Source organism: Ischnura elegans, chromosome 10 (genome assembly GCF_921293095.1).
Source record: "Ischnura elegans chromosome 10, ioIscEleg1.1, whole genome shotgun sequence".
NCBI lineage: Eukaryota > Metazoa > Arthropoda > Insecta > Odonata > Coenagrionidae > Ischnura > Ischnura elegans.
The window spans coordinates 94445990-94455336 of record NC_060255.1 but is presented as its reverse complement, the minus strand read 5'-3'; positions in this window follow the sequence as shown (position 1 = coordinate 94455336).

Below are 9347 nucleotides of genomic sequence, written 5' to 3'. Positions count from 1 at the left end.
CTAGCATTTCAAGTATCGATGAAAGCGTAGAGGAGAACCTTAGATGAGCTGCAATGAGGAACCAGGTCCACGCGCCCGAATTTCCCATGGAATTTGGGCAGCAGGAGCCGCCAACTGATGGTACCGATGGAGAGACAAATTGTGTGTATTTAACCATTTCTTTACTTAGAGGTATTTTTTATTTTTAGATTCATTTTCTATTAATTCCTTTTCCTTTTTTTAAATTATTTTGAAAGAAGTGCTAAAAGTTTTGCATTCACTAGCATACGAGATAGCGTTAAGCGGCCCAACCGCTTTCTCTCCGAAAGTGAAGGAGAAGTATCTAAAAGGATGACTCCTAGCGTTTCAAGTCTAGAAGAAAGTTAAGAGGAGCCAGCTAGAGGCTCCAACAATGAACCAGGTCCCTGTGCCCGAATTTCCCCTGGATTTTTCTCTCCACCGGCACCATCAGTTTGCGGATCCTGTTGCCCGAATTTCCCCTGGAATTCGGGCAACAGGATCCGCAAACTGATGGTGCCGGTGGAGAGAAAAATGGTGTGTATTTTATTATTTCTTTAATTAGAGGTATTTTATATTTTTGGATTCACTTTCTGTCAATTCCTTTTGCTTTTTTTAAGTTACGTTGAAAGAAGTGATGAAAGTGCTGCACTCTCTAACATATCAGATTAAGTCAATGAGGGCCATCCTATTGAAGCAGGGGCAGTGCAAGTGCACTTGTAGACTTGAGGAGGCTGAGCATCTGCCAAATGCATCCACTTTATCATCAATTTTGCCAATTAACGATGAAGAGGCCATGAATAAATTATTCTTGGAGTAACGAAATGAATCCACTAGGGAGAATCACCCATCCCTTGTGAGTCGATTGGGCATGCACGCTTAAGGGCGAGTGGGGGCGTGCTAGTTCTGACCGGGAGAGGGAGGACATGTGGCAGTACGAAGGGGTGGTAATAACTGCACGTGTGCTAGCGGCGGCACTGTCAGACGGATTCTTGACTGTAGGGGACGAGCGGTGGCAGTTGGGGGCGGCGGACGTGTGCGTGATCATGCTTGACTGCTCTTCCGGGATGGACGAAGTCGCGTGGGCCCTATGGATAATTAGCCATCTCAGTTATCCTCTATGCTTCCAAATATTATAAATTGAGTAAAACGCCAAATACTGGTAGAAAGACTAAAAGCACTAACTCCAAACCCGTAAATCAAGGAAAGCAGCAAACAGTGCCAACTGGAAGCATCAAAAACCTTACTATAGCAGGTGAAGGTAGTGCAAGTGCCAGCAACCCTAATTTGGGATCTGGTGAGCCTTCTAAACCTCGTCTTAAAATGGATATAAAACCTAAAGTAGAAGAAAAGGGACCAGTCTCCAAGACACCTCAGCAGATTTGTAAGATGAACACACCTTCTTCATGCTTCACTTAACAGATGGTTAAGCAACAACGAGATTCTATGGATGGGACACAAGCCAAGTTGGAGTTATAGGCACATGGTTCGGCTTGGTATTTGTTATTGATTATCAAACGCCTCACTTGGGCTTGCCACATTCAACTGTCTGTTAAGAAATCGCCTCCATTCCACCCTCCGCCTCACCGCTAGAATTGAAAACTCTAGAGCAGTCATGCATATGGCTACACCAAGCTTTCAACCCGCCAAGTCTTAACAGGGCCCACTAATCTTTATAGCCCTCTCTTCTTTTCCATCCCCCATTCCCCACCCTCTCCCTACCACTTTCTTATCCTAATCTCCTGAGCCTCTGGCCATCCTCTGTCCTCCTCCTCAGTCCCTATTTGTCTCCTTCCAGACGAAGACCTAAACTGGTCGAAACTTCACGTGTGAGTGTCCTTTTTTGTGTTTAAGTTTTTGTGGCCTCTCATGGCATTTTTATATATGATATATATGGTGGTATATAATACTTGATTCATTCCAATGAGGCAATAAAACCAACAGCAAGTAATACTACACAGTCCACAGCAAGTAATACTACACAGGCCGCAGCAAGTAATGCTACACAGCCCACAGCAAGTAATACTTTACAGCCCACAGCAAGTAATACTACACAGCCCACATCACGCCAAAAGCCAGTGCTCACTGCACATTGGGTGCGTTCCGAATCACTCATGTGCATCGATGCGCATCAGGCCGTTCCGAATCGAGCATTGACGCGCATCGATGCGGTCCCGCAACGAGATTTTTCGAGGTTCCAGAAACGATACTCGCATCAGAAATTCTTGATGCTGTTGATGCGAGAGCGGGGAAAGGCTTAAGTATGAAGATGGAGACTACATACGTGAACATTGACGGGCGAGAGGACCCCATTGAATTTATTCTGCCGCCTAAGGATAGCCAACGTGCTAGAAATGGTAAATGTTTAAGTCTTTGTGATCATTTCAAATCCCACCCATTTCAATTCGTTATTCTTTTTGTTTGCACAGTAAGTCAAATTTTGTGTTGGTTTACTAAGTCAAATAGTGGAACTGCGCCACGTGTTCCGGTGCCGTGGGTAGGCAGTCAGCTCGTAGTCGCCAGATAGAACGGTTGTAGGGGAGGCCGGGGCTAGTTGGGTACAGGGGCTAGTCGGTACAGTCGCCATTTTGTTCAGACGGAGTGAGTGAGGCAGTTGAAACTCTGCGCCTCGCCTCCCTTGGGAGACCCTTTCGCTGGGTCACCATCACTTTCCTCGGGAGACCTCATCGCCGGGTCACCGCGCTTCCTCGGGAGACCTCCAGCTGGGTCATCAACCCCTACCCCGGGAGATCTTCCAGAAGGGTCACCACACACCCTCGCAGAGTGAGTACCCCCACGCCCCTCCTCAGCTAGACCCCTCTCGCTAGGCCTCACGCTTTCATTGATTAGAATTATCACACCCTTTATATTAATAATTCCATTGAGCAGCAATAAACTGTTCGCTCCCTATATTTGTATGTACTTATTTATTACGTGCTCCCAACCTCATCACGGCACGACTCGCCACAACGACAGACGGCTACGGGAAATTGGTCCATACCGACTTCACCAGACAGGAGAGGTGTACATTCTTTTAAAGGCGGCAGCCCCAGCTGACATAGCTGCTACACGATTCATTAAAGTTTTGTCAGCTGTGGCAAATAGATTTACTGTCGTTGCTGTACATGATACCATCAACTCAATACATGGAGTTACCCACGTGCAATTTTACAGCAGCGGCTACATAATCAACTCAACCTATTGGTGAGTAGAATTAAAAGGTGTTAAAAGAAACCACAAAATACTTAAAACAATTTTAGTCAATTATTTTTGTCTTTCAGAACAAAAATTTTTCACCGCCATAATATAAGGACATTACTTCCTTAACCGACAAATTAAACATACATTAATGTACTTAAACAGACATCGGATCTGCATTCTCCACTGGTGAAGAGAAAGAGACCCGCTGAACATCCCATTCCTACTTCATTCCACAACTTTTAAGAATTTAGCACTTCAAACTTTGTATTACTTGAACAGTGCAAAGACAAAGAGTGTGTGTATTGGATACAATCCCAGCAGTGACTTTGAATCAGACGTGCAATTAAATCAAGCTGGAAAAAAAGTAAATGTTTCACAAAGCGAGTGAAAAAATATCTTGAACTGTGAAAAGGACGTGTATTTGTTCTTTTACAAAGGAGAAAAGCTTTTTTTGAACTTCCTGTTTGGGGTATGCAAATTACTTTGGGAGGACGCATTTGGTTATTAAAAAGACGTAACTTAAAGGAAGATGAGTGGTTTCATTGGTAAAGCTCTTCAAGCTGATAGATCTTTTCCTCCAGAGACTGTCGGTTGGTCGTGACAAAGTGAGACATTTTCTCGCCACCAAACTAGCAAAGAATATCACACATTGTGATTTTGAACGACTTGAATTAGAGATGGTACTCATAACGTATGGTTCGGCTGATGAATAGCCTGTGTGTGAATGAAGGCTTTCTAACCTCTGGCACGTTCTGTAAGTTAAAAGGTTTTGATGTAAGTTCAACCCCTGACATTGGGCAAGTTGGGCATACTTCGCGATAATTGCCATTATCGAATTTCAAGGATTTACGGACAGCGATGGGAATTTTATTGTCAAGGAGTTGGCAATGATCGCTGTTCAGAACAAATGCTGCAATAGGTGGCTATTTAAATTGCCACAGAGACTGCTTTCTACAAGTCATTCTGCCTTGGAAAAAATTAATTGTCCAAATAAAACCGTATCATAGTAGTAGTGTTTCTTTTATAGGGTGCGACGGGGGCTGAGGCGGATATCTTTTCATTCCCGCGCATGAGAAGAAATTATCTCATCAGGCATTAACGCGCTTCCTTACCCCGCCCCACGCGTTCCCAGATGTCACGAAGATGCTCAGTCATTATTTACCCGCCTCAAGGCGTTGCAGATTTTTTTTATATCATTAATCCTTCCTCTTAACAGCTGCGGGGCTGAGGCGAATTTTTTTATTTTTTTATTTTTTTTATTTTTATTTTTATTTTTTTTCTTAACAGCTGCGGGGCTGAGGCGGATTTTTTTTCTTAACAGCTGCGGGGCTGAGGCGGATATTTTTTTAAATATTATTTATCATTCCAAGAAGCGAATGCCACTCTCACGCTTTCCACTTTGGCAGCTGTCGAGTATCCACCCGCATATTCTCACAGTCCGTTGTACGCAAAGGACTAACGTCATGCATATCTTCCCATCCCCATAATCTTCTTTCCTTATAAAAGCTACGGCACGGAGTCATTATCGTGTCATTCTGCATAATGGAGCCTCTCTGCATGGTAGTCCGCCTCGCCTATAGGAAGTCTGACGGGCGGACAGTGTGCTTTGACTGCGCCGTCAGGGCGGAGGTCGTCGCTTGGGAGAGACGGCACATGGTGACGACGGGGGATGTGATACTTTCAACTTGCGTTGAATGTAACAGGAGTTTTATTGAAAGTGTTTAGCCAGCAAGGAACTGTAGAGAGTGCCTTCCACCCCCCGTTGAAGAAGAACCCCTTGACCTCTCCCTTCCCCGACCCCGACCCCTTCGTTCACTATCCGTCATAGTAGAACGGGACGACTTGACCCGGCGGGTGGAGTTAATAACGCCACCCATGAACTGGTGGGAGTTATTACCCGATCCTATAGATCCCCCAGCACTCCCATATCCCGCTCCACCATCACCATCTCCAGTCTGGCTCCCGAGGGGGCTACAGCAGACCCCGCCACTACATCCAGCCACGGCATCGTCACCACCACCTCCGACGGTGCCGTTGCCACCACGCCCGACAGCGCCGTTGTCACCACCACCTTTGACGGTGCCAGCCCCGCCACCACCACCGCCTCCTCAGCAGACGTCATCTAAACCACCATTGTACGTTTCGATCCTGAAGCAGCGGCTACAGCAGCAGCCACAGGGAACGGTTAGGCCCGAGCCGCAGCGGACCACGCAGCCGAGGAGGCGGAGGAGGATGGACGTTCTGCCCCCTTCGCCACCACGCCTAAAGTCGCTGGGCTTGCAGTATTTTAATTGAAGTCACACTATGTAAAAAGTGAAATAAAAAATACAGTTTTTAATTTTATTTTGACTTTCATTGAAGCTAAGGTTCCTAGCCCCCTCGAAATGGTACTGCATGCCTGAAGATATTAATTCTAAGTTGAAAGTTTGAATTATTATTGATTCATTATATTGATCGAATCGGATCCGATCCCACCCCTCGGATTCCGTTGCTACCCACTCGCTCCTTCGTTCGCAGCGCCTCGCCTCTCCTGTTCCCAACTCATCCGCTCCCCCTCACTCATCCGTTACGCGCCAGCGCTCCACGATCTTCATTTGACACGCATAACGTCACTCATTTGTTATCCGTGACGTCATGTTACGCTTCGCCTCACTCATTTGTCCCGCACCAGCGCTGCACGATCTTCATTTGCCATCCGTGACGTCATGAATCGCTTCACCTCACTCATTTGTTTCGAACCAGCGCTCCACGATCTTCATTTGTCATCCGTGACGTCATGAATCGCTTCGCCGCACTCACTTGTTTTGCAACTGCGCACCATGATCGTCATTCGACACGCATAACGCCACTCATTTGTTGCGCATCGCGATGCTCATTGCGGATTTTCGACAGTCATTTGTTATCCGTGACGTCATGTATGACGTTTCAAGATGGCGGACGTGACGTCACTGTTCCAGAACCCACTTTTCCCTATCTACTGCTTCCCCTCACTCATATGTTTTGCGCCAGCGCTCCACGATCTTCATTTGACGTTCATAACGTCACTCATTTGTTATCCGTGACGTCATGTAACGCTTCGCCTCACTCATTTGTCCCGCACCAGGCATATCGCATTGGATTATTATTATTATTTACATTATCATTACCGACTTCACCACCACCACGCCTGAAGTCAATTGGCTTCAGATATTTTTAAACTTTGTATATGAATATGAGTGAAATAAAATACATGTATACATTTAATTTTGACTTTCATTGAAGCAAAGGTACCTAACCCCTCTCAAAGCCAAGGCGGCGGAGGAAGACAAACCGTGGGCCGGTGTTAGAATGCCTGGACGTTCTACCCCATTCACCACTACCACGCCTGAAGTCACTTGGCTTCAGATATTTTTGAACTGTATATATAAAATTGAGTGAAATATAATACATGTATAAATTTTATTTTGACTTTCATTGAAGCTAAGGTACCTAACCCCTCTCAAAGCCAAGGCGGCGGAGGAAGACAAACCGTGGGCCGGTGTTAGAATGCCTGGACGTTCTACCCCATTCACCACCACCACGCCTGAAGTCACTTGGCTTCAGATATTTTTAAACTGTATATATAAAATTGAGTGAAATATAATACATGTATAAATTTTATTTTGACTTTCATTGAAGCTAAGGTACATAACCCCTCTCAAAGCCAAGGCGGCGGAGGAGGACAAACCGTGGGCCGGTGTTAGAATGCCTGGACTTTCTACCCCCTTCACCACCACCACGCCCGAACTCACTTGGATTCAAATATTTTAAATCTGTTTATTGTGCATTAATTAATCCATAATAATGCTATTTATAAATTTTATTTTGAGTTTCATTTAAGCTTTTGGTTTATCATGTGATGTTATCATGCTGTTATGTTCCGCATACTTTCATACCTTTCGAGAAACACTAATAATAATTGAAAAGAATTTTATAGGTATGTATTATTTTTATTCTCATTAAGAGATCAAATAATTTATGCAAAGGTCGGCTAACTGTGATGGATTGTTCGATAATAACTCAAGGACTATAATCGTTTAAAAATAAAATTCTTTTGAATTTTAATTATTTTTTTAAATAAATAATTTAAAATAATTAATTCTATATATCCTCACATCCGTTCTAGGTAACCAACAACGCTAGCTCGGTTTCCACGTCAACCCTGGCTGAGAGTGGTGAGGTTTTTGTGGGTGCGTAACCCTCACCAGAACAGCACAACGAAGTTGAGCTGCCGCAAACATGACCATTACGGAAGTCCAGAAGGCCACTTTGGTACTGCCATCGCATGGATGAGAGTGGTGAGGTTTTTGGGGTGCGTAACCCTCACCAGAACAGCACGAAGAAGTGGAGCTGCCGCGAGTCTGTTTCAAACGTGTCTCAAAGCAGAGGGATTGGCTGGTGGCTAGTGAGCGATGTTCAGCCCGGGTGGTTTGCTTTTTCCACCCGGATGTGCGCCAATTCGAGGGTTCTCACCTCAATGCTAGTGGCATTTTCTGGAAGAATTTCGGCGGAGGAAAGGGAAAAGCACTGGTCGAAGGAACTATTGTGGGAGGCGGTGTGTTGGGGAACAGGCTCAACGAATGAATTGTTCTTTCGGATAGACCCCGGCGTGGTGCATTCTCTGGTAATGTAGTAGGCTGGGCAGAAATTGCAGGATAGTTGGTATACGGCATCAAAGGATGTGCAGCGGAGATAAGGAATATTTCTTGATGACTGGTGGGGAGGTGGAGCGAAATAAGAACTTCCATAAGGTTCCCACTTGCATCTTGGGCAGTTGCAAGGTGAGGAGGAAGAAGGGGGGGCAGTGCGGGGGGAGAGGGGCGGGTGGATCGGAATATATTGCGCAGGTTGGTTGCCTCTCTGTTTGTGATATAAGGGCAGGAAGGGAGGAGATTGGAAGTACTGTGGTTTGTAGTAGTAGTAGTAGTGTTTCTTTTATAGGGTGCGTCGGCGGCTAAGGCCATTTTGCACCACTCACTGACTGGAATTGATAAAGGGGAATAGGCCCGTTCTTCAATTAACGTGTCAATAATTTACAAGAGGTATCATTTATATTTTTTTTATTTTATCGAAAAGTCGAGTTGAGTGTAGGAATGCTATCAGACGGGAAATGTTTTCGGGAGTGTCTCCTAGTACCTCAGCTAGTTTATCTCCTAGGTTTTGATTCACCCATGCAGTCCGATATCTTGCAGTCCGTCAGGATATGTCGCACTGTTAGCGGTTTGTGCTGATGATGGAGTAAAGGTCTCGCAGGACATTTTATTTTTATTTTTTGGGCTTCATTCCATCTTCACGCCACAGTGTCATCGTCATGTGTTTACGTGTCTGTCTCTTCGTTTCAATTTTTATCTGAAATTACGTTCTATATGCTCCTGTGGCGACTTGTGTGAATGTGAATTTGAAAAGCATATACATTCATATCATAAGGTTCTCTTTTTGACTGCTCCAATGTAAAAATTAATCAGATCCACCTCTCTCATTCAGTTGTGGCAATCTTGAAAAATTTGCTGGGGCAATTTCAAATAAATGGAAAACAATTGTAGATAAAGCTATTTTCCAAAATAAAATATTTTTAGTGTTCGTATCTCACATACCCTAATCTCTTCTCACCAACGCCACATGATTGCCAGCCATGACGGATTAGTAGTGTGTTTCTTCAGATTAAGTTTAGGGGAGGATAAGAAAGAATATGTATTTTTCATTGCATTTATTGCTGCTTTATTCTCAGTCGTCACATTAATTACCGAAGTAGAACGAGGAATTTCTCCCCGACCCTTTTAGTTGCCTCTTACGACAAGCAGGGATACTGCAGTAATATTCTCGACCCTCATACCCACAGGGATTTTTGTAGTAGTAGTAGAAATCTTGTTTAAAGGGTGCGTCGACATCTGAGGTAATTTTGCAGCACACCATATCGTATGTTAAAAAGTAAGTGAAGTTATGCTTCACTTTGTGTAGGAGGCCAGTTACTTTCAAAAAATTAATTACCCGGCTAAGTTGCTCAGGGTCGTCACGGAGCAAGTCCTTTAATCCTCCGACAAGGTCCATTCTATTTCGCCATACCTGGTATAAATCAGTCAAGAAATGTCTTACACTGATAACAGAGTCACATACATTGCACTGAGGTGGGA